The sequence below is a fragment of the Panthera uncia genome (genome assembly GCF_023721935.1).
Source record: "Panthera uncia isolate 11264 chromosome E2 unlocalized genomic scaffold, Puncia_PCG_1.0 HiC_scaffold_19, whole genome shotgun sequence".
Taxonomy (NCBI): Eukaryota; Metazoa; Chordata; class Mammalia; order Carnivora; family Felidae; genus Panthera; species Panthera uncia.
In genome coordinates this window covers 15,996,189-16,022,808 of record NW_026057588.1, presented here as the reverse complement: position 1 = coordinate 16,022,808, position 26,620 = coordinate 15,996,189, and the positions used below count along the sequence as shown (strand labels likewise).

At 38.8% G+C, this 26,620-nt stretch overlaps 2 long non-coding RNA genes across 4 annotated transcripts in view; one reads left to right on the top strand and one right to left on the bottom strand.

Moving 5' to 3' along the window:
- Nucleotides 1–7,830, top strand: part of LOC125916004 (uncharacterized) — a 27,006-nt gene extending 19,176 nt beyond the window's left edge. The window contains exons 4-5 of one of the 3 annotated variants that reach the window (XR_007455805.1): nt 1,877–2,061; nt 3,963–7,830. This is a non-coding gene — a long non-coding RNA (uncharacterized LOC125916004). Of the gene's footprint in view, nt 1–1,876; nt 2,604–3,962 lie in introns of those variants that run through there. The other 2 variants (XR_007455807.1, XR_007455806.1) reach the window with 2 other exon arrangements.
- Nucleotides 7,508–21,843, bottom strand: LOC125916013 (uncharacterized). Its single transcript, XR_007455816.1, has 2 exons — nt 21,763–21,843; nt 7,508–7,819 (listed from the first exon to the last, which is right to left on the bottom strand). It is a non-coding gene; the product is annotated as an uncharacterized LOC125916013 (long non-coding RNA).
- Between the last annotated feature and the right edge of the window lie 4,777 nt (nt 21,844–26,620).

Here is a 26,620-nt window from a genome sequence, read left to right as displayed (position 1 = left end):
GCACAACAGGCTGGAAGAGCATCACCCTCTAATAGGCATTTCACTTCCATAAAGCATTTATTAGCAAGATGACTGTTTTCTAAAACTACAAAAGTATATTTACAGCTAGTTAGAAAAACTATTAATTAAGTAATATGCAGGGCTTTTGGGTTTAGTAGAAATTTTAGAGATCATTAAAGAATTCACTGTTGAGAAACTACATGAATGTAAATAACGTAGGAAGAGCTTTAGAGAATTTAGAGTTCATATTGGTGATGAGTCTCATGAATTTATGGAATATAAGAAGTCCTTTACCTATGGAAGGTACTTTTGAGTATATCAGAAAAGGTTTGGGGCGCCTGGGTGGCGCAGTCGGTTAAGCGTCCGACTTCAGCCAGGTCACGATCTCGCGGTCCGTGAGTTCGAGCCCCGCGTCAGGCTCTGGGCTGATGGCTCGGAGCCTGGAGCCTGTTTCCGATTCTGTGTCTCCCTCTCTCTCTGCCCCTCCCCCGTTCATGCTCTGTCTCTCTCTGTCCCAAAAATAAATAAAAAACGTTGAAAAAAAAATTTAAAAAAAAGAAAAGGTTTCCTGATGAGACACTCTATGAAATATATAGAAATTTGGTTAATAGTAAGATTTGATTCACACATTAATGACAATCAGAACTTACATGTTGAGAAAACATACAAGAAATGTATCAAGGCTTAAAATTTTTTTAAATTTTTTTAATGTTTATTTTTGAAGGAGAGAGAGACAGAGCATGAGCAGGGGAGGGGCAGAGAGAGAGGGAGACACAGAACCCGGAGTAGGCTCCAGGCTCTGGGCTGTCAGCACAGAGCCTGTCGCGGCTCTTGAACCCATGAACCGTGAGATCATGACCTGAGCTGAAGTTGAATGCCCAACCAACTGAGCCACCCAGGTGCCCCTTAAAAATTTTTTTAATGTTTAGTTATTTTTGAGTGGTGGGGGCAGAGAAAATGGGGGAGGGGCAAAGAGAGAGGGAGACACAGAATCGGAAGCAGGCTCCAGGCTCCGAGCTGTCAGCACAGAGCCTGATGTAGGGATTGAACTCATGAACTGTGATATCATGACCTGAACTGAAGTCAGACACTTAACTGACCGAGCCACCCAGCACCGCTAAGGCTTTTACAACAACATTCCCTATCTTTTTCAGATAGGGAAAATAAGAACAGAATTATTTTCAAAATTTTATTTTCTTTTTGAGAGAGCAAGAGTGAGCAGGGAAGGGGCAGAGAATCCCAAGCAGGCTCCACGCTGTCAGTGTGAAGCCTGACGTGGTGCTCGATCTCACAAACTGTGAGATCCATGACCTGAGCCGAAACCAAGAGTTGGACACTTAACCAACCGACTGAGCCACCCAGGTGCCCCTCCTTGTTGCCATTCTTTACATAGAAGTAGAGGTACCTGGTCATAGGGAATAGATACATTCAACTTTATCAGATATTGCAAAATTGCTTTCCAGTTTATAATAGTATGTTCTGATCAACTTGTGGAATATATTAGCCATATAAACCTGTTTCTAGAATGTCTCTTCATGATTACTATTTATATCTTTTTTTCTTTTTATCTATTCCTTCTTTACCTATAGATTTATAAATTTACTTAAATGCATTTTCTGTATTCGGATTCTTCAGTCGTTACACAGGACACATTTATCTTCATTAAGTAGGACATATTTAATTTTCTCTGGAAATTAGTAGTTAGAACTTCACGTAGATAGAAGTTTCAAAATCTTAGAGTGTTGGATTCCTTTGGGTGTATTTGTTTGGGTTTCTTTAACTGATTGAATCCTAGGTCTTTCACCAAAACTTAGAAGTTTTTATCCATTATTTCTTCATCTGTTTTTCAGCCCTGCACTTTCTCTTCTCCTTCCAGGAATCCAATGACATGGATGTCCGATTTTTATCTACCCCACCGCCCCCACCTCCCATTTCATTAAAAATAAAACAACAGAAAACAGCTTTTTATCTCTGTTCAGATCAGATCATTTCTATTGCTCCACCTTCAAGTTTGCCGGATTCTCTCCTCTATAATCTCCATTTGGCTATTGAGCCCATTTGGTGAGTTTTAAATTTTGGTTATTGTATTTTTCAGTTCTAAAATTTCCATTTGGCTCTTTCTTTAATATCATGTTTCTTTACTGAGATTTCCTATTTTCCCTTTGCTTTAAGAGTGTTCTTAATTGTCCGGATATGTCATAAGAAGTAAAATTTCTGGGGCGCCTGGGTGGCTCAGTCGGTAAGCATCTGACTTCAGCTCAGGTCATGATCTCGCGGTTTGTGAGTTCGAGCCCCACATCAGGCTCTGTGCTGACAGCTCAGAGCCTGGAGCCTGCTTCGGATTCTGTGTCTCCCTCTCTCTCTGCTCCTCCCCTACTCACACTCTGTCTCTCTCTCAAAAATAAACAAACATTGGGGCGCCTGGGTGGCGCAGTCGGTTAAGCGTCCGACTTCAGCCAGGTCACGATCTCGCGGTCCGTGGGTTCGAGCCGCACGTCAGGCTCTGGGCTGATGGCTCGGAGCCTGGAGCCTGTTTCCGATTCTGTGTCTCCCTCTCTCTCTGCCCCTCACCTGTTCATGCTCTGTCTCTCTCTGTCCCAAAAATAAATAAAAAACGTTGAAAATAAATAAATAAATAACATTTTTAAAAAGTTAAAAAAAAAAAAGAAAAAATTTCTAAGAAGTAAAAACAAAATCTTGAGAGCAGCCATCAGATGCTTTGGAGGACAGAAAGAAGTTCAGAAGGAAAAGAGCTTCCAACCCAGAATTCTGTGTCAGGATATCATTCAGGAATGAAGACGAAGAGAATTATGAGAATTTGTCAGCAGACTTTCTTTAATAGAACTGCTAAAGGAAGTTCTTCAAACAGTAAGAAATGATAACAGGAAGAAATATGGAACACTTGGGATGAAGAAAGCATTGAAAGAGGTAAACAGATAAAAATAATAAATAAAAATAAAGTAACAGACAACTCTTGAGTTTTAAAAATTGGCATTTAAAGTTAAAATGATTAAATAGTTTGATGTGACTCTCACTGTACAGAGAGGTAATATTTAAGATGATTATAACAGTATGTGGGGGAGGTTAAAGATACCTAGGTCATGTTAAGATCTTTATTTTTTGCATGAAGTAATAATGTTGATATCAGTAGACTGCGATGGGCATGTAAATCATATTCCCTACCTAGTGCCATCACTAAATAAGATTATACAAAGAAATATAAACAATACAAATATATGAAATGGAGTATTATTAAGTGTTCAAAAAACCCACAACAAAGGCAGGAGAGGGGAAATAGAAATAAAAAACAGTAGAGAGCAACAGAACAAATAATAAGATGGCAGATTTAAATCTTAACATCAGTAAGTATATTAAATGTAAATGATATGGATTTTTTTTTAATGACCAGTGTGATGTAGTCTACAAGAAACTCTTCAAGCAATATAGCTAAGTTAAGAGTAAACAGATGGACAAGAAAAAAAACAACTGTTGGTGAGGAGGTGGAGAAATTAGAGTATTTGTGCACCACTGGTGGGAGTACAGAATTCTTAAGCAAAAAAACCCCAAAAAAACAGTAGTTAAAGTTTTGGGAAAATCTCATTCCATCGATGTTGCAAAAAATTAAACAGCTTGTTCTGAAGAGAACACAAGATATGGTCCAACAACCATTTGAAAAGGAGATCAGTATGGGCATGAAGCCACTACAGTAGAAACACTAACAGTTTAAAGGGGAGAAAGAGGTGGGGGCGCCTGAGTGGCTCAGATGGTAAGCGTCAGAGTTTGGCTCAGGTCATGAGTTCAAGCCCCGTGCTGGGCTCTGTGCTGACCACTCAGAGCCTGGAGCCCGCCTTGGATTCTGTCTCCCACTGTCTGCTCCTCCCCCACTCACACTTTGTCTCTCTCAAAAATAAATAAACATTAAAAAAAAAAACTTTTTTTTTTTTTTTTTTTTTTTTTTAAAGGGGAGAGAGATGAGAGGAAATGAGGAAAGGCTGTCTGGCTTTGTAGATCCTGCAAGACTACACCATAGAGCTATTTGGTTGCAAATGCTATTCTTCAAGACAACGAAGAATGATCCCAAAGGTGATTCAGAGATCATGAATTAGGACTGCCTCCTCTGTTTCAAAAGCAGGGAGCATTACCTTGATTTCAACTGGCTAGCTGGTAGCTAGCTGGAGCCTTGGGGGCGCTGTTGCCTAGAGCCTTGGGAGAGTAATCCCCACCTGGCAGACTCTTGGCATGACCTCCATCTGACAGAGATACAGAGGCAGGGCTGCTGTCTCAGTGGATCTAGGAGGTGGGACATTGAGCCAAAGAGAATTACTGTGAGGCCTTAAGATGTAATGGTATTTGCCTTGCTAAGTTTTGGACTTGCTTGGGACCTGTCCCTCTTTTTTTCTGATTTGTCCCTCTTGGAATGGGAACATCTATCTCTGTTCCAAAATTGCATTTTGGAAGCTCATAATTTACGTGGTCTCATGGGTTCACAGCTGGAGAGGAATTTTGCCTCAGGATGAATCATACCTCAAGTATCACCTATATCTGATTTAGGTGATATTTAGATGAGGCTTTGGACTTTACATTTTAGAGTCAATGTTAGAACAAGTTTAGACTTTGAAGGCTGTTGGGATGGGATGAATGTTATTTTGCGTGTGAGAAGTACATGAATTTTGGGGGGGCCCAGTGGTGGAATGTTATTTTCCAGAATTCATTGTGAAGCCCTAAGCCCCTAATGTGATGGTATGTGAAGGAGAAGCCTTTGGAAGATAAATGATATTACAATTGTGGGTGCTCATGATAGGATTAGTGATTAGATAGGATTCCTCTTTATAAAAAGAGGAAAAAACTAGACCTTATTCTCTCCTTCATGTGAGGACACAGTGAGAAGGTGGCCACCTATAAGCCTGGAAAGAGTGTCCTCACCAGGAAATAAATCTGCTGACACTTTAATCTTGGACTTCCAGCTTACTGAACAGAAGTAAATGTTGTTTAAGGTACCCAGTTCATGGTATTTTGTTATAGCAATCTGAGTTAAGACAAAGAGGAAATTTAAAAATATGTAAAACAATAAAAATGAAAATACTAAATTTCAAAATTTGTGGTGTGCAGCAAAGCATGCTAAGAAGTTTATAATGCTAAATGCTTATGTTAGAAAAGTAGAAAAGTCTTATCACAATTATCTGAGTCCCTATCTCAAAACAAAAACAAAAACAGAAAAAGATGAATAAAATAAACTTAAAGCCAAAGGATGGTAGGAAATAATAACAGGAGTGGAAATTGAAGAAATTGAAACCCGAATTAATTGAACAATGAATAAACCAAAAGTTGGTTCTTCCAAAAAAAATTTGGCAGGTGCCTGAGTGGCTCAGTTGGTTAAGCATCTGACTTGATCTTAGCTCAGGTCATGATCTCACAGTTCATGAGATCAAGCCCCATGTTGGACTCTGTGCTGACAGCACAGAGCCTGCTTGGGATTCTCTCTCTCCCCCTCTCTCTGCCCTTCCCCTGCTCATGATCTTTCTCTGTCTCTCACAATAAATAAGTAGACTTAAAAAAATTTTTTTTCAATAAAACTGATCATCCTCTACCAAGACTACCAAAGGTAAAAAGTGAGAAGACACAAATCTTCAATATCAGGAATGAAAAGGAGTAGTTGCAGATGCTGCAACTACTGAAAAGACAAATAGGGAATACTATTGTGGTAGACAGGAAATGGCCTCCCCAAATTGTCAGTGTCCTAATCTCTGAAACATGTGCATATGTTACATTACATGGCAAAGGAGAATTAAGTTTACAGATAAAACCAAATTTTCTATGAGTTGGTTTTAAGATAGAGAAATTATCCTGGATTATCCAGATGCATAAGAGTCCTTAAAAAGTGTCAGAAGGCAGAAAAGGAGATTACAATGATGTGATGTGGAGTAACAGCAGCAAAATGGCACACTAGGAAGCTCCACGTTTTTCATTAGTCTTTTCAACAAACAGTGTTTGGAAAACTCAATATCTTGATACCATATATAAAGAGTAACTCAAAGACCTTTACATATATAGTAAAACTGTAAAACTCTTAGAAGAAAATATAGGAAGAGTCTTCATGACACATGATCTGCCAATGCTTTTTGGATATGACACTAAAAGCATAGGTAACAAAAGAAAAATATATAAATTGGACTAAATGAAAATTAAAAGCTTTTGTGTGTCAAAGTGTTTCACGGTATCAACAGTTTCATACTATCAACAGTAAAAATGCAAACCATGGAGTGGGAGAAATATTTGCAAATTGTATCTAATAAAAGATATTTAAAGAATATTTAAAAAATTTCTACAACTCATCAACAAAAAACAACCCAATTTAACAATGGGCAAAGAACTTGAATAGTTTTCTGGGCAATAAGCACATGAAAAGCTGCTCAACATCACTATTAAATGTAAGTGAAAGGGGCACCTGGGTGGCTCAGTCAGTTGAGCGTCCAACTTTGGCTCAGGTCATGATCACACAGCTCGTAAGTTTGAGCCCCCCATCAGGCTCTGTGCTGACAGCTCAGAGCCTGGAGCCTGCTTCGGATTCTGTGTCTCCCTCTCTCTCTGCCCCTAACCCATTCGCATTCTGTCTTTGTCTCTCTCAAAAATAAACATTAAAAAAAAAAATGTAAGTGAAAACCACACTGAGTTACCACCTCACACCCATTAGAATGATTTTTTTTTTAAGGCAAAACAAAATGAGTGTTGATTAGGATGCAGAGAAATTGGAAGCATTGCTGGAGGAAATATAAAATGGTGCAGCCACTGGGAAAAACTGACATTTGACATTTCCTCAAAAAGTTAAACACAGAATTACCACCTGATCTAGTAATTCCACTTCTGATTATATACTGAAAAGAACTGAAAGCAGGGACACAAACAGATATTTGTATACCCACGTTTGTAAAGCATTCTTGACAGTAGTGAAAAAGTTGAAGCAACTCAAGAGTCCACTAAGAATGTTTATACACATTTTTGACTAATGTGGTAAATAATGGAGTATTATTGAAGACATTATACTAAGTGAAATAAGCCAGTCACAAAAGGACAAATATTGTATGTCTCTTATACGAGGTGTTTAGAGTAGTCAAATTCATAGAGATAGAAAATAGAATGATAGTTGTTAGGGATTGAGGGAGAGGGGAATGTGGAGTTCTTGTTAAATGGGTATGGATTTTCTTGAGTTTTTGAGATGGATGGTGGTTGTACAAAAATGTGAATGTATTTAATGTTACAATTATACACTTAAAATGGTAAATTTTAGAGTTAACTATATTAACTATGTGAGGTGATGGATGTGTTATATTCATAATCATCCTATAATGTATATGCATATCAAATCATCACATTGTACCCTCTAAGTATATATAATTATATTTGTCAGTTACTCCTTAGAAATGTAGAAAAGGTAACTTTTATGCATATTTTACAATAATAAAAAGAAAAAAGACACAAATAAGTTAAAAATGAACGACAGAAAAAGACATTCCATGCAAATAGTAAAAGGTAGAAGGTGTCCCTTTACTAAATCAATCAAAATACATTTTAATTTAAGAATTGTTACAAGATAGGCATCTGGGTGGCTCAGTCGGTTAGGTATCTGACTTTGGCTCAGGTCATGATCTCATGGCTCATGAGTTCAAGTCCCGCATAGGGTGAGCTTGAGCCCTGCTTCGGGTGAGCTCAAGCCCCGCTTCAGGTGAGCACGAACCCTGCTTCGGATGAGCTCGAACCCTGCTTCTGGAGAGCTCCTCTTCTCTCTCTCTGTCCCTTGCTCGCTTGTGCCTTCTTGCTCTCTCTCAAAAAAATAAAAAAAGAATTGTTAAAAGACAAGAATTTCATTATATATTGATAAAAGAGTAAATTAAGAAGATATAACAAACATAAATCTATATGCACCAAACAACAAAGCCCCATAATATGTGACAGAAACATTGAGAGAGCTGAAGAGAAATAGAGCTTTCTGTAATAATAATTGGAGACATCAATATCCACTTCCACTCATGGACAGAACAATCCTACAGATGATTAATAAAGAAACAGAATTTTGGTAACAGTATATTAGACCTAACAGACATATACAGAACACTCTACCTGCCACAGGATATTACACATTTTTCTCCAGTGCATATTAAACAACCTCCAAGATAGACCATATATTAGGCCACATTAAGTCTTAATACATTTTTAACGTTTATAATCATACAACAGAAAGAAGCTAGAAATCAGTAACAAAGGGAAAGTTTGAAAATTCACAAATATATAAAAATTAACCCAGTCTTAAACAACCAATGGGTCAAGGAAGAAATCACAAGGGAAATTAGAAAATACTTTGGGATGTAAGAAAAGGAAAACAGAATACTCCAAATTTTAATATATATAATTATTTATAATTATATTTCATTTCTAATAATTATATAAAATTATTACTATGACAAAGCATACAATGGGAAACATACACATATATTGAAAAGATCTCAGGGGCGCCTGGGTGGCTCAGTTGGTTGAACGTCCAATTTCAGCTCAGGTCATGATCTCACAGTTTGTGAGTTTGAGCCCCGCATTGGGGTCCGTGCTGACAGCTCACAGCCTGGAGGCTGCTTTGGATTCTGTGTCTCTCTCTCTCTCCACCCATCCCCTGCTTGTGCTCTATCTCTCAAAAATAAATAAACATTAAAAATTTTTTTTTAAATATCTCAAATCACCAACTTAACTTTAACACCTTAAGGAACCAGAAAAAGAACAAAGTAAACCCAAAATAGCAGAAGGAAGGAAATAATAAAGATTAGAGCAAAGATAAATGAAATAGAAATAGGAAAACAATATACATATATGGTGTTTATTTTATTTTTGAGAGAGAGGAGTGGGGAGGGGCAGAGAGAGAGGGAGACAGGGAACCCCAAGCAGGCTCCCCACTGTCAGCACAGAGCCCAACACGGGGCTCAAACCCATGAACCATGAGATGATGACCTGAGCTGAAATCAAGAAGAGTTGGATGCTTAACCAACTGAGCCACGCAGGTGCCCCCAAAACCATTATATTGACTAAGAAAAAGATGTTACTCAAATTACTAAAAACAATAGGAAGTGGAACATTACTATTGATTTTACAAAAATAAATACTATTGTAATAGAATGCTATAAAGTTGTATAACACCAAATTAGATCACCTAGATGTAATGGACAAAATCCTAGAAACACCCAATCCACCAAATAGGACTCATGAAGAAATACAAAATATGAATAGCACTATAACCAGCAAGGAGATTGAATCAGTAATCAAAAACTTTTCAAAAAAGAAAAGCTTAGGACCAAATGGCTTCACTGATGAATTCTACCAAAGAAGAGTTCACACTAGTCCTTTTCAAACTCTTTCAGAAAAATCAAGGAGGAAATCCTTCCTAGTTCATTTGATGAAGCCAGCATTACCTTGATTTGTCAAAGAGCCAGGACAAAGACACTACAAAAAAGGAAAACTATAGAGTGATATCCTTAGGAATATTGTAAAATCTGTCATAAAAATACTAGCAAATCAAATTTGGCAGGATATTAAAAGGATTGTACACCATGAACAAGTGGTTTTTATTCAAAACATACAAGGATTGTTCATTATGTGAAAACCAAATATACCACATGATAGAATGTGGGAAAATACATGATTACCTCATTTGATGCAGAGAAAGCATATGGCAAAATTCAACACCATTTCATGGTTAAAAAACAAAACAAAACCATAATTAAATTAAAAGCAGAAGGAAACTTCCTCAACATGGTAAGGACCATTATATGAAGAACCTGCTGCTAACATCATATTCAATAGTGAAAGACTGAAAGCTTTCCTTGTAAGATCAGGAGGAATATTAAGATGCCCATTTTTGTCCTTTCTATTCAGCACAGTATTAGAAGTTCTAGCTAGAGAAAAAAAAAAAAAAAAAGAACTTCTAGCTAGAGCAATCAGGCAAGAAAAAGAAAAGGCAGCCAATTGTGAAGAAAAAGTAAAGAATCTGTCCATAGATGATACTAGTTTTTGTTGAGGACTAAAAATTTCATTAAGAAGCTGGTGGATCATGGTCATGTTTGCTGTTTCTTAATGTTTTCAAAAGTTTTATAGTTCTTCTCTGAAGACGGCATGGCATGCTCCAGAACCAGAGAGGTCTACATTGCATGTTTTCTATTGTGGAGTTTCCTTGGTTGTGGAATCTGCCACATGTAAAATTCAAAGAGGCCAACCAGTCATTAATGCTTCTTGATGGTGGGAAGTGCAAGATGCAATACTGTATCCATTATTTCAGAGGGAATATTCTGGAATGCCTCAAACCACTATACCCCCAATATTATCACTGCTGTGGTGACATTTTAATCTTCATAATATTTATCTGTTTTGTTGTGTTTTACCAAACCCTCCAATCTGGTTACTATCTCTTGCTAAACCAGTCTGATTAGGATGATTTCAGTCATGTAGTGGACCAGTATGTAGTCTGTGGGATGTCCAACTCGTCCAGATCTCTTTGAAATATGACAGAAGGAAGCTAAAATAACTTAGTTGTAGAGCCAGAATAAAAATGTGTAATATCCAGGGGCACCTGGGTGGCTCAGTTGGTTAAGCGTCCAACTTTGAGATCGTCCTCAAGTCATGATCTCATAGTTTGTGGGTTCGAGCCCCATGTCGGGCTCTGTGCTGATAGCTCAGAGCCTGGAACCTGCTTCAGATTCTGTGTCTCCCTCTCTCTCTGCCCCTCTCCCGCTTGAGCTGTCTCTCTCTCTCAAAAATAAATAAACATTAAAAAAAATTTTTAAGACACAAAATCTCCATCCCAAGTGAATGTGAACTGTTTGTGATCCACCTTTCTGACAAGGATGGCCAATAGTTCAATGATTGGATAATGTATTTATTTTCTACTGCTGCACAAGAAATTACCACAAATTTAGCTTGATAATACTCATTTTTGTTTCAGTCTGTCAGAAGTCTGGGGATAGTATATATATATGGGTTCTCAGAAGGCTGAAAACCAGTGCTTGTTGGGGCTGTGATTTCATCTGGAGGTAGAGATTCTCTTCCAATCTCACTTGGGTTGTTGGCACAATTCAGTTCCCTTCAGGTTTGTGACTGAGGTCCCATTTTAAAATTATGTTGTTTTTTTTTTTAAATTTATTTATTTTGAGAGAGCATGTACAGGGTAGGGGCAGAGAGAGAGGGACAGAGAGATTCCCAAGCAGGCACTGCACTGTCAGCACAGAGCCCAACATGGGGCTCGATCTCACAAGCTGTGAGATCATGACCTGAGCTGAGATCAGGAGTCAGATGCTTAACTGAGTCATCCAGGTGCCCTAAGTTCCCATTTTCTTGCTGGCTGTTGACTCAGTGTCATTTTCATCTCCTAGAGGCCACCCTGAGGTACTAGCCACATAGCCCCAACCATAGCTCACAACATGGTTGTATGATTTTTTTTTTCCAGGCCAGCAGGAATGTGTCTGCTGCTGTTTCTTCTCTCTTTTTAAAAAGCTCCCCAGTTAGATGAATGGTGGTAACAAGGTTGGATTCTTGTCTGCCATTGTACATTTGGTTTCTATGTCTATTATGTCCTTTTTCTTCCTCTATTTCTAACTTACCACATCCTTTAAGTGAATACTTTCTAATCTTTTAATGTATCCAGTGACTTCTTGCTATATTGTTTTAGTTATTTAGTTTTTTTTATTTAAAAAAATTTTTTAATGTTTATTTTTGACAGAGAGAGAGAGAGAGACAGAGCATGAGTGGGGAGGGGCAGAGAGAGAAGGACACACACAATCTGAAGCAGGCTCCAGGCTCCGAGCTGTCATCACAGAGCCCGACGTGGGGCTCGAACTCACGAACCATGAGATCATGACCTGAGCCGAAGTTGGACGCTCAACCGACTGAGCCACGCAGGCGCCCCTAGTTATTTAGTTTTTGATTACATAAATCTTGTTCTGGAGCTTATCAGAAGCAGTTTCAGATTTATGCTAACTTAAATCCAATAAGACAGAAATGTTAGACTCCCTATGGGTTTATTCTCTTTTCTCCATTTTTGATGTATTATTGTTTTACTACATCTGTGTCTATATCTATACATACTACATCTGTGTTACAACTCTACAATACCTTGCTATGATCATTACTTTCTATAATTGTGTTTTAAAGCTAATAGAATATGTATAGATTTATAGATTTTGTTGTATTTTCTTATTATTCTGGTTCTTATTTGTTCCTGTGGTTTTGAGTAACCATCTGGGCTCATTTCCTTATCTCCCTACTACAGCAGCATTGTTTCCTCCCACCTCTTTTGTTCTTTTGTGCTGTTACCAGTATAGTAATATTACATATTAACATTTTAAATTATTTTTCCAACACATTATTTACATGTTTTATAGAAATGCTTTTAACATAAGACAATAAAGTAGAAAAATGTGCATTTGTATTGTATTTTATAATTACATAGTTACTTTTACAGGTGCTGTTTTTAATGTATATCAAAATTACAATTAGGGGTCATTTGCTTTCAGCTTGAAGAAATTACTTTAGTAATCTCTTAAAGCTGGTGACAAAGCCTCCAGTTGTTTATCTTGGAATAAACAAGGCTTTATTTAGCCTTAATTTAAAAAAAAAAAACCCTTTTAATTTTTATTTACTTTTGAGAGAGAGAGAGAGAAAGAGAGAGAGTGAGAGCACAAGCAGGGGAGGGACAGAGAGAGGTAGACACAGAATGTGAAGCAGGCTCCAGGCCCTGAGCTGTCAGCACAGAGCCCAATGCGGGGCTTGAACTCACGAACTGAGATCATGACCTGAGCTGAATACTCAACTGACTGGGCCACCCAGGTGCCCCTAGCTTTCATTTTTTAAAGCCACTCTGGCTGGGTGTAGGATTCTTGGTTAAAAGGCATTTGTCTTTCAGGACTTGGAATTTGTCTCCCCACTCCCTTCTGGCCTCCATTGTTTCTGATGTGAAGTCAGCCATTAATCTAGTTGGGGCTCCATTTTAAGTGATGAGTTCTTTTTCTCTTGGTGCTTTAAAGATGTTTTCTTTGCTTTGTTTTCAGCATTTTTACCCTGATATGTTGGTGGATTCCTTTGTGTTTCTACTACTTTGAATTTGTCGAACTTCATGGACACATAAATTATGATGACTATTAAATGAACATTTGTTTACTGGAGCACAGACTGCTGGATGGGGAGTCATGGTTCAACAACAGAACACAGGAGAAATTGAAATAGAGAAGTGCATTACATGTCTTGGAGGAAGTACACAAGAGGCCAGATGGGAAGGTCAAGGCAGAGTGCAGACAGAGAAAGTACAACATGGGGCACATGGCTTTATTACAGTGGAGTGCTTTATGGTTCCTGGGCTGGGGCTGGATTGGTCAATACAAACCAAAAGAATAGTATTTTAGTAAGACTCCCACAGGAGTCTTATCTAAGGGGCACATACAGATGCTGGTAGCCTGAGGAGACTTGATCAGAAGGCTGTTGGGAAATCATATCAGGAACTTTCATTTGCTGTGACTCTGCAGGCTGCTACCTAGGGTATGTGCTTATATGAGGGGGTTACTGTCAGTTGAAGATTTTGGCAAGACACTTAACCAAACGAAATCTATGCCAAAGCAGCAATATTAGTTTAGCTAATGATAATAGTAAATAATAGCTAATAATAATAGCTCAGCTAAACTCTCATTATTATTGTCAATAAATTTGGGAAGTTTTTAATTTTTTAAATGCTTTTTTTCCGAAACCTCTCTGTTCATTTTGGTATTCCCATTATGCATATAATGGTGCACTTCACTAGTGCCCCACATTTCTCTGTTCATTTTTCCTTATTATTTTTTCTGTGCTTCAACCTGTATACTCACTAATGACCTATCTTCAAGTTTGCTAATTCTTTCTTCTGCTAATTCAAATCTTTTGAACCCTTCTAATGAAATTTTCAATTCTAGGATTTCCATTTTCTATCTTTGCGGTACTTGGCTGGCTTAGTTGGTACAGCATGTGACTCTTGATCTCAAGGTTGTGAATTCACACCCCACACTGGGATGGAGCCTACTCAAAATTTTTTTTCTATCTTTATCGCCACACCTTACTTGATGTAGCATTGCCACTATTTCTTTAATCATGATTCCCTTTTGTTCTTTGAATATATTTATAATGGCTTCTTTGAAGTCTTTGTTAAATCTGACATCTGGTTGCTCTATTAGGCAGTCTCTTTTTCTTTTTGCCAAAGCAGGAGTCATATTCTGTAGTTTCTTTGCATGTCTTATAAATTTTCTGTTGGCAAATAAGACATTTTAGATAATATATTGTTATTTCTGCATTCATCTGCTTAGGAAAATGTCAGAGGAGAAGGATATCCTCAAGAAAAGATAGAAGTAGGGCTTGAGATATTCCATGGCTACAAAGACCAGTTAAGGGTGTAAATGGACCAAAAAAGAAAAAAAAAAAATTAAAGATGTTTTTTAAAAGTAAAAAGGATACAAGGTTTGATTCTGGGAAACTACTGTTTGGCCTCATGGTTTAAAACTTGTTCAAAAGTACAACATTCATTTGGGCTTTATGATAGAATATCTGTTGTATATTGCATCACTTTCTTTCCTGCCTCAATGTGGAAATTAAAGAGGGAGGAATAGGCAAACCGGGAATATAGAAGGGCTGACCTATTGCAGCTCTAGGTACTGTCACTCCTAGTTGGTGGGAAAAAGAGAGCAAGAGAAGGGGAAGTAGTTTTGAATGTTTGGTCTCATGAATACTTTGCAACCTCTCATTATTTTACTGTATTTTAGGGCTTTTTCATATAAAATTTGTATACACTGTATACATAGGTATGAAAAATATCAACTGACCTTATTAGTTAAGTACCCCTTAATATGCTCCAGCACTAAGCAAACATTAATTCATTTTGTCTACATATTTACCTTTCCTGGATATCTCCTGTAAAAGGGATTATACAACATGTGGTACTTTGTGACTAGTTTCTTTTATTTACCATAAAGTTTTGAAGATTCAAGTTATAGCACGTATCCTTTTCATTTCTTTTTATTGTTGAATAATGTTACATTGTATGGGTATGCCACATTTTGTTTATCCATTCATCAGTTGATGGACATTGTTTCCATGTTTTGGCTGTTATGAATAATGCTGCTGTGAACATATGTACATGTTTTATGTGGACATGTATTTTCATTTCTCTTGATTATATACATGGGGGTGGAATTGTGGATCTATGTTTACCCATTTGAGGAACTGCCAGATTCTTTTCCACAGTAACTGCACCATTTTATATTGTCTAGTTGTGTATGAATTTTGATTTCCCCATGTCCTTGCCAATACTCATTACCTTTATATTTGATTCTAGCACATCCTTGTGTGTAGTATCTTATTATTTTGCTTTCCATTTCGCTGTTGGCTAAAGGTCCTGGGATTTTATTATACCTTTATGCATAAAGAAAGTAAACAGAATTCCCTTAACATAAAAATATTTTAACTGTTTATGGCTTTCAATAAAACACAGATGACAGTTTAAACATTATTACCTGGGCAGCAAATAATGAAATAAATAACTAAGTAGGTTTACAGATTTAGAAAGTAAGGGACAGGAGAGCGAGGCTAATATTCATTTAATGTTCTCAATTTAACGCTTTATTATATCAGTTTCTTTGAAATAAATTTTATGACAAAGAATGGTATTAATTCCTCTGCAGCTCCACAGGGAGAGGGAGGACATGGCCTTCCTATTTTTCTAAGATTATTTTTTACTACTGTTCATTAGGTAGGTCTCCCTTCTTAGGTTAAGACATTAACTTGTTTGCATTGTAATACAAAACAGGACTGGAAAGCTCAAAATATAAGGAAATGGAAAGTGCACAAGATAATTTTTAAAAACGTTTATTTATTTGGGGGCACCTGGGTGGCTCAGTCAGTTAAGCGTCTGACTTCAGATCAGATGATGTCAGTTTGTGTGTTCGAGCCCCACGTAGAGCTCTGCACTGACAGCCCAGAGCCTGGAGCCTGCTTCGGATTCTGTGTCCCCCGCCCCCCGCCTCAAAAATAAACATTTAAAAATAATAAATAAATGCTTATTTTGAGAGAAAGAGCACATGCACATGTGTGAGTGGGGGGAGGAGCAGAGAAAATCCCAAGCAGCATCAGTGCTGTCAGCTCAGAGCCCAACATGGGGCTCCATCTCATGAACTGTGAGATCATGACCTGAGCTGAAACCAAGAGTCAAATGCTTAACCAACGGAGCCACCCAAGGTGCCCCTGCAGAAGATAACTTTGTTAAGACACAATGTAATGCAGAGCATATAATGTTTTGCAATCAGGATGACATTTCACTTTCCATCTTGCACAATCCTGTCTTTGCCTAATTTCTCACTGTTACCTCTTCTGCCTCATGATGAACATCTGAGCATCCTAAACAATGTGGCATGTAAATTAAGAAACCATATATACTGATACTCAGAAGACATAGGGTAAATGTAAGATGTTGTTTACAGATCCATAGTTACTGACATAGTTGGGAACTGAGCTGTGTATTATTAACCATCATATCCAGTGATAGATCCAGTGAGGATCCAGGCTCTCACTACCCACCAAAACTCAACCTCCCATGTTGCCACTGCTAAAGAATAAACAAAGGGGGCATGTCAATGTGATTAAAAGTAGTTAATCAATTAGCAGGAATTCATATTAATCTCTTTGGGTGTGCATAGTTGCCTTATGCTATACAGTTTTCCAGCTATTTTTAATTTTAGTTTTGTGACATACAAGTGGAAAAACACTAATTTTCTGAATGACTACATTGTAAGCACTTTATATTCTTTATAAACTCCTTTGTATACTTTGTAAATATCCCTTCGTTTAGACATGGTAGGTAGAGCACTGGCATGTCTATCTTCATACTTTATCTGAAGAGAATGAGTCTCAGTGATATTAAACTAAAAATAGTGATACAACTAAAAATGGTGCACGTGGAGACTGGAATCTAGATCTGTTTGACCCCAAAACTCATGAACATTATCCTGTAACTGACTGTCTCCACATAAGCTTGAATCTGGGAATATCTGCTGGCCAGGAGGTAGCCCAAAATTATACAAAAACTTCATATTCATCCTTTAGCCCCATAAACCTCCAAACTGGCAGTAATGGGAAGGCAGGGAGTGGAAGGTGAAAAGCCTGAATATGTAACCAATTCTCTTTCGTCGTCTTCTCTGCAGTCAGCATTTGGGTTTATTTTTCCAAATACACAGACTAAGAAAGGCAAGGACACTGCACTTTAGCCTCAACAAGTGACATGCTATTCTACTGAGTCTTCATCTTCCAAGAGCTGTTGCCAGGCCTCCTTTTAGCTCCATATCCCATCTCCCCAGTTTCTTTTTAATCAAGCTTATACTTCTTATGCTACACTTTGATTTCTGTTGGATCATGTTTTCTTTATTCTCCCTTTCTACTGGATTAAAAACTATTCTATTTCTTTTATAGGGTACCCTTAAATTTTTAACTTGTATCTTTGATTTGTAATTAGTGGGTATCTCCAGAAACACTTTAGAATGCTTTAAGTACTTTTTTTCTATTGTTATCTGGTGATTTTAATCTAATTTGTTTTGAAATGCCATTAAAATTAATAATTATTGTTTAGTATATGCTTAGATTTTCCAACAGTTACCGATTTTATCTCATTCAGTCTTTCCAGGTTTAACTTACTTCTTGCCAATGTACATCCTTTAGAAATTCTCCAGTGAGTCTATGAAAGAAAAGGGTGGATAGTATTGAATTTATGTCCAAAGGAAGGCTTCGGACACTATTCCTTCTTTTACTGAGATTCAAGGTCTATTCTATCCGTAGGTTCTTGTCATCATGGACCCGCTCCTCTTGTCCTTTCTCTTCTCCAGTGCTTTGTGTATAGAAAGCAGGCTTTCCCATCTGCTCTTTCAACCATAGGTTACTTCTATACTTTTGGTGCCTATTATAGAGTGGAGGCATATAAACGGGACAAGGCATTCCTGGCATATGACTACATGGGAGAGGAGAAACATGATCCAGAAGGGTGAGCTGGAGAGGAAGAAGGACACTGTGATATGGGACCTCCCTTCTCACCATATATTAACATATTATTAATACATGTATTAATATGTACACAATAATAATACATATTAATACAGTAGCGATACATATTAATAATAAAATATAATAATAATGCATATATTAATATTGTAATCTGATTTTACCTCCACCTTTACTGAAAAACCAAGGTCTGTGGACATGATGAAGTCTTTCCCTTGTATGGGCTCTCCTACACACTCACTACTTAGACATCAAATCACTGTCTAGGTAAGATTGGTTCATTCAAGGAATATGTAGTTACTTAATTCAAGAGAATGTATGTTTGTGGGCATGAGAAAGGAGATGCTGAGTGAAATACTCAATAAGTGAACAGTATTTAAAATTAGAAGAACTTGGAGAAGGCAGAGGTTTATCTGGTGAGAATAAAAGGAAATGACCAGTTTCTTGAAAGGGAATACTATCTCCAGGAAGCTTCAAGATAGGAAAATGCTCATAAATGCTAGAGAGGAAAAGAATATTTCAGAAAAGAGAGAAGAAACAACATCTCACCTGAGGCATTTCTTTAAGATTTGCAAAAGAGGACCTTTATTCTTTTGGATACTTTGTTAGAAAAGTGAAAAGGGAGAGAGAAGAGAGGCAAAAGTAGCCATGTAAAATCCCACTTCCCTTAAATGTTTCCATAATAACTTGGTTAAATCTGCCTAGTTCAGCAGTAAACATTTACTATTAAGTATTAAGAATCATAATGTTAGGGATGCCTGGGTGGCTCAGTCAGTTAAGTGCATTGGACTCTTGATTTCAGCTCAGGTCATGATCTCACGGTTCGTGAGTTCAAACCCCACATTTGGCTCTGCACTGACAGCATGGAGCCTACTTGGAATTCTCACTTTTCTCCTCTCTCTCTGCCCCTCTCCCACACTCTCTCAAAATAAATACATAAACATTAAAAAAAAGAATCATTATGTTAGGGGCACCTGGGTTGCTAAATCGGTTAAGTGTCCAACTTTAGCTCAGGTGATGATCTCCCGGTTCATGAGTTCGAGCCCCACATTGGGCTCTCTGCTGTGAGCACAGAGCCTGCTTCGGATCCTCTGTACCCGCCTCTCTCTTCCCTTCCCTGCATGTTCTCCCTCTCTTTCTCAAAAATAAATAAACATTAAAAAAATAAACATCCTCCACATTAAAAAAAAATCATTGTTGGGGCGCCTGGGTGGCTCAGTTGGTTGAGCGTCCGACTTCAGCTCAGGTCACGATCTCACGGTTCATGAGTTCGAGCCCCGCGTCAGGCTCTGGGCTGATGGCTCAGAGCCTGGAGCCTGCTTCCGATTCTGTGTCTCCCTCTCTCTCTGCCCCTCCCCCATTCGTGCTCTGTCTCTCTCTGTCTCAAAAATAAATAAACATTAAAAAAATTAAAAAAAAATCATTGTTAAATATTAACTACTCAATAATAAAGGTTTGAGTAATAGAGGAGAAACTGATTATGTATTTTTCTACGCTATAGGCTCCAGTCATATGGAAAAAAAATTTTCCTTTATATGAACTTTCAAATATTGATTTTTATAGTAAATATTTTTATTAGAAAATAAGACTGACTTTGTGATGAGGAGTATTTCAGATACTTTTCCTTGACTCAGAATGTCTGAGAAGTTATTAAATCACCCATGATTTCATCTAGGAACGGGGGGTAGGGGGATCCCTCGAATCTGTTAAAAGAAGTACAGAGATAAGAAGTATTTTTCTTGCGTGCTACCTATTGAATCCTGGTCATTTCAACACATTAGAATTAGTTAATATGGCATTCCAGGTATATAATCCTATCACCTGTAATTTTACCTCCTACTTTCCAATTCTTTTTTTAAAAAATAATGTGTAAGTTTAATGTGTACCATGTTATGATGTGATACATGTATACACTATGAAATGACTGTCACCATATAGTTAACACCTCCATCCTCTCATATAATTATCTTTTTTGGTTTTGTGGTGATAACATTTAAGATCTAATCTCTTAACAACTTTCAAATACATAATACACAGTATTGTTCATTGTAGTCACCACACTGTACCTTAGATTCTCCAGAACTTATCTTTTGTATCCTTTGACCAACATTTCTCCATTTCTCCTACCCTCGTAACCCCTTGGCAACCACCATTCTACTATTTCAATGACTTTTTTTAAAAAAGATTCTGCATATAAGAGAGATCGTACAATATTTGTCTTTCCAGAGAAGACACTTAGCATATGCCCTCAAGGTCCATCCAGGTGGTCACAAATGGTAGGATTTACTTCATTAAAAAAATTTTTTTAACGTTTATTTATTTTTGAGAGACAGAGAGAGAGACAGAGCACAAGTTGGGGAGGGGCAGAGAGAGAGGGAGACACAGAATGCGAAGCAGACTCCAAGCACCCAGCTGTCAGCATAGAGCCCAATGCAGGGCTCCAACCCACAAACTGTGAGACCGTGACCTGGGCTGAAGTCGGTCGCTTAACTGATGGAGCCATCCAGCCTCCTCAGATTTACTTCATTTTAAAGGCTGAATAAATACTCCTTTGTGTATATATACACCACTTTTTCTTTATTCATTCATCCATCAATGGACACTTTGGTTGATTCCATGTCTTGGCTATTGTGAAGAATGCTACAGTGAATATGGGAATGCAGATTTCTTTGATACCCTGTTTTCATTTCCTTTGGATATCTCTATACTGCTATTTTACTTGATTAGAAACAGTCATAATTCCATAAGCAGAATCAAAATGACACATACCTTACTAGATACATAGTGTTTCTCAGTAGTCAATACCACTTACATAGTGATCTAATTTAATAGTCACCATGGCGTGGAGTAAGTACACAAAATCACGATCAATAAGAGTTGGTACATACTCATTGGGTCTCCTATGTCTCACCCACTTCACAAAGCCACAATCCCATAGGATCTTACATCACATTCATAACTCCGCTAAGTCCATCTCATAATTCCATACAAGACAGCAAATCAAACTCGAAAACCACTTACTCCACAGTTACATAGAGCCTCAAACACAAGTCACTAACAACTAATTATTCTGCAAGGTTTATCAACTTCCTAGACAGTTAAATATAAACTGAACTATTACCCCGCTTGTTTTTCTTCTAGGTATTACCCCAGGAGAAATGAAAACATGCCAGCTTTATACATAATATGTAAAACCTGGAAATACAACAAATGTTCACCAAGAGAAAAATGCATACACAAATTGTGACATATTCACACAATTGAATGTTGTTCAGAAATGAAAATAATGAACTTCACATTAATAAACCTTACAAAACTAGGATGTGAAAAAGAGAATTGCAGAACTGACAGAACTAAAATGTGGGCATGTATATCAGAACTATTGCGGGGGCATCTAGGCGAAGCCTCCCAATTCGCCTCAGGTCATGATCTCATGGTATGTGAATTCGAGCCCCCCCCCCCCCGCCCCGTGGGGCTCTGTGCTGACAGCTCAGAACCTGGAGCCTGCTAAGGATTCTGTGTCTCCTCTTTCTCTCTGCCCCTACGCCGCTCGCGCTCGCTCTCTCTCTCTCTCAAAAACAAACTTAAAAAAAAAAACAAACAACTTTGTCTATGCTGTGAGACTGGAAAAGGACACGAGAGAACTTCCTGGCAGCGATGGTATAAAATACGCACCAGGGCAGGCATACACACACCCAGCGTCTATGTGCCAGACGCCATTCTGGGTGCTGGGGCTTTCTCAAGGGGCAAAAACTGACAAAACTCGTCATCTCTGGTTCATGACCACGGGGTCCCGCACACACAGGCCTGAGTGAAGAGAAACCTCGACAGGCACCGGCTCCCGTTTCTCACTTCAGCCTTCCCGCCCGAACTGCAGTACCCTCCTCAGCCCTTCTCGGCCCGACATCCCTCAGCACGGATTCGATTGCCTCCCGGGCTCTCCTCAACCTGGATCCGATTCCCTCAACGCTCCTGGGTTAGGGTTTCCGGTTCTCTCCCGGTCTTCCCACACTCAGGCTGCCTCCGTTTTCCTCCTTGCCCCGCCTCTGGCAGGCTTCGCTTCCCTTTACTTTCCTCCCTGCCCAGGTTTCCGATTACTTTCTCGGCTTGGGCTCTAGTTCATGCAAAGACCTCTCGCTCCCACAAAACCATCACCCGGCTCTTTCATGTTTTAAGAACCGCCAGCGGCAACCTTCCGCGGAGGACGAAAGATCAGCCCACCCGGAACTCTCAGGGGTTTTGGGGGCGTGACGTGGCGTTCAGGCGGTTGTACTCTGCCGCGCTCGAAAACCAGGACATTTTTTTGTGTTGGACTACATTTCCCACAGGCCCCAGGGCCACGAATGGACTTCGACTTTTGGTTCCGCTTCCGGTATCTTCGTGGTTATTGGGTTATGCCTGGTGAGTTAAGGTGGTCCAGGTTGGGTTGCGGGAGGAGCTCGCGGTATGGAGGTCCTAAGCTCCCGGGGCGCGGGTAAGGCATGTGGAGCCAGGAGCCTTGTCCCGGTGTTTGCGTGAACCTCGCACGACGGTGGTTTCGGGCGTTATTGTCTGTGACAAGTTCGTTGTGAACTGTTAGTGCACACGCCTGCATGCGTGTGAGTGAGAGTGTGTGTGACAAGCCCTGGAGTGCCCAGACTGGTATACGATGAGGCTAGTGGGACTGTCAGTACACAGTCTACGGTGACGAAAGGTGTCTGATACTGTAACCGAGTGATCCTGTGACAGCTGGGTTGTAACCGACTGTAAGTTTGAACGCAGTGGGTAGGATTTTTTAAAATTTCCCCAGTAAACCTTAGGAGTGTTTCACACAGAGGGGATATTGGGGAAGTGAGTGTTGCCCACCCAGGGTCCACTGTAGGTTCCATGGTTACTTGGAAGTGTTTCCCTGGATTCTCCTCTGTTCTTACATCTTAGAGCCAGTTTGATCTATCTATAAAGAAATAGACATCAGAGGGGAAGTCATTGCTTTCAGAACCACACTGTGCCCCCTAGAAACTGCTGTGAACTTAGATTCCAGCGCTGTTTATAGGTATGGCCTTTTCCCGTGACACTGTTAAAAGTCAGCAGTATTCTATTTATCTCTTATTCCATCTAGATATATTTGTGGTGGGTCATGGGTCATGTCTGATGGTGGACAGTGTGTTGTTTAGCCTGTCCAGAACCTCAAGGGTCCCTTCTTGGTCTTGTAGTTCTGCAAGAGAAGCCTCCTGAAGTAGAGGAGAGTGTTGCTACTTAACAGCGCGTTCAAGGTCAGTTCGTGTTTACTTTTTGTTCTGTCATATATATTTGCTTTACAGAACATAAAATATTTGCTTTCCTTCTAGATTGTATGACCTAATTGTGACCCATCCATTTACCTGATCCCTAGGTGGTTGCCCCTTCCCAGTTAATAACAGGACCATAGGGATGGGTCCCCTTCTTTTCCAGTGCTTTTCCTTTTCCTTCCCAGTTAATATTCACATACATATTGGTAATTATTCAGTTTCCTCATGTGCTCTTTTCTTTCCTAAAGATGGTACAGAAATAGAACTAGTTGAGCTCTTCGAGGATAAACTAAGGACTTTAGAGTGTGTTTTGTCAAGGAAGAGACTGGTGGTTAGGTAGAATAACACACCAGACACCTTTGATTTTATTCACAGACTTGATTTTCAAACAAAGGAAGGTAGGAAATGGTTTCATTGATTTTAGTCAGTAAGACATTTTAGGAGTAGGAATATGATTGGAGTTTGTGAAGAGAGGTCTGTGTGAACAAGGGCAGGGAGTTTTTCCTGAGAATCCAATCTCTTGGAGTGGTGAGAACTAAGTCTTGAGATTTGGCAGTATGACTTTTTCAGACCACATACTGTGAGAGGCTGCATAATATAACGGTATTTGAATCTAAAGGTAATATAATGCAAGCCACTTGTGTAATTTAAAAATTTCTTTTGTACACAATTTAGAAAGTAAAAGGAAACAGTTGAAATTAAGTATAATATCCATTAACCAATATATCTAAAATATTATTTCAACATGTAATAATATAAATAAATGGAAATATTTTACATTCCTAGCTTCATACTGAGTTTTCAAAATCTGATACATATTGTTATAGCACTTTTCAGTTTGGATGCTAAATTTTCAGTGGTTATGGTGAAATGTATTTCCTTATGTGGATCCTGAGAAACTTAACAGAAACCCATGAGGGAGGGGAAGGAAAAAAAAAGAGGTTAGAGTGGGAGAGAGCCAAAGCATAAGAGACTCTTAAAAACTAAGAACAAACTTAGGGTTGATGGGGGGTGGGAGGGAGGGGAGGGTGGGTGATGGGTATTTAGGAGGGCACCTTTTGGGAGGAGCACTGGGTGTTGTATGGAAACCAATTTGACAATAAATTTCATATATTGAAAAAAAAATGTAGTTATACCCAAACTGTAAAGTTGTGTTTAATTGGAAAACATTTTATATCACTTTTGTATTTAAAAATTAAAACAGCAGCGCCTAGGTGGCTCAGTCAGTTAAGCGTGCAACTTCAGCTCAGGTCATGATCTTATGGTTTGTGAGTTAGAGCCCTGCATCAGGCTTTGTGCTGACAGCTCAGACCTGGAGCCTGCTTCCAGTTCTGTGTCTCCCTCTCTCTCTGTGCCCCTCCCCCTGTTCTCTCTCTATCTCTCTCAAAAATAAGTAAACATTAAAAAAAATCTTTAACAATTAAAACAAAATTTCAGTTCCTTGTTCACTCTAGCTACATTTCAAGGAGGTCAATAGTTATTAATCTTTATGTTTTACAATTTTATGTTGTAAAATGTAGATAATGATATCAATGCCTTATGGGTTTTTTATGAGGATTGAATATATTTATCTGGGCACAGCCCTAGAACACTTAATAACAGCCTTGCATTTATCAAATCCTCAGGAAACAAATGAAATTATGGTTATGTAAAGAGTCTAAGTATCCACCATAAATTTTCTAAAAATCAAGAATAAAGACATAAAATTGGGGCACCTGGGTGGCTCAGTCGGTTAAGTGTCTAACTTTGGCTCAGGTCATGATCTCACGGTTTGTGGGTTCGAGCCCCACGTCGGGCTCTGTGCTGACAGCTCTGAGCCTGGAGCCTGCTTCGGATTCTGTGTCTCCCTCTCTCTCTCTGCCTCCCCCACTCTCGCTTTGTCTCACTCTGTCTCTCAAAAATAAGTGTAAAAAAATTTTTTTAAAAAGATATAAAATTAATTTTGATGAGATTTAAAAGGAATCTTTGAAAATCAGATTTGCTAATGTCCTAGAATAGAACTTACTTTGTTTTCTTTTTCCAAATTGCTTATTTATATGTATTTCTTTCTTTTTTTTTAAGTTTATTTATTTATTTTGGGAGAGAGAGAGTGTGCGCACACACTCGAGCAGGGGAAGGGCGGAGAGAGAGGGAGAGAGAAAGAATCCCAAGCAGGCTCCCTGCTGTCACCATGTGCCTGACATGGGTCTCAAGCCTGTGAACCCATGAGATCATAACCTAAGCTGAAACCAAGAGTCAGGCGCTATATTGACTGAGCCACCCAAGTGCTCCCTCATTTTTATTTAAATTCTAGTTAGTTAAGGGGTGCCTGGGTGGCTCAGCTGGTTGAATGTCAGACTCTTGATTTCAGCTTAGGTCATGATCCCAAAGTTGTGGGATCATACACTGTGTTGGGCTCTTCACTGAGCGTGGAGTCAGCTTGAGATTCTCTCTCTCTCTCTCTCTCTCTCTCTTTCTCTCTCTCTCTCTCCCTCTTCCTTCTCACCCACTCACGTGCGTGCTGTCTCCCACTCTCTCTCTCTAAAATAAATGAAATGGAAAAAAAATTTAATCCTAGTTAGTTAACATAGTGTAATAATGGTTTCAGGAGTAGAATTTAGTGATTCATCACTTACATACAACACCCAGTGCTCATCATAACAAGTGCCCTCCTTAATACTCATCACCCATCTAGCCCATCCCCCACCTCCCTCCCTCCATCAATCCTCAGTTTGTTTTCTATCAAGAGTCTGTTATGGTTTGCTTCCCTCTCTCTTTTTTTTCCCCCTTCCCATATGTTCATCCCATATGTCATTGCAAATGGGAAGATTTCTATTTCTTTGATGGCTGAGTAATATTCCACTGTCAATACTACATCTTCTTTATCCATTCATCAGTCCATGGACCCTTGGGCTCTTTCCATAGTTTGGCTATTTTTGTTGCTGCTATAAACATTGGAGTGCATGTGCCCCTTCGAATCAGCATTTTGGTATCCTTTGGATAAATACCTAGTAGTGCAATTGTTGGGTCATAAGGTAGTTTTATTTTTACCCTTTTGAGGAGCTTCCACAGTGATTGCATGAGATTGCATTCCCACCAGTAAGAGGGTTCCCCTTTCTCCACATCCTCACCAACATCTGTTTCCTGAGTTGTTAGTTTTAGCCATTCTGACAGGTGTGAGGTGGTATCTCATCATGGTTTTGACTTATATTTCCTTGATGATGAGTAATGTTGAGCATTTTTCATGTGTCTTTTAGCCATCTGGGTGTCTTCTTTGGAAAAATGTC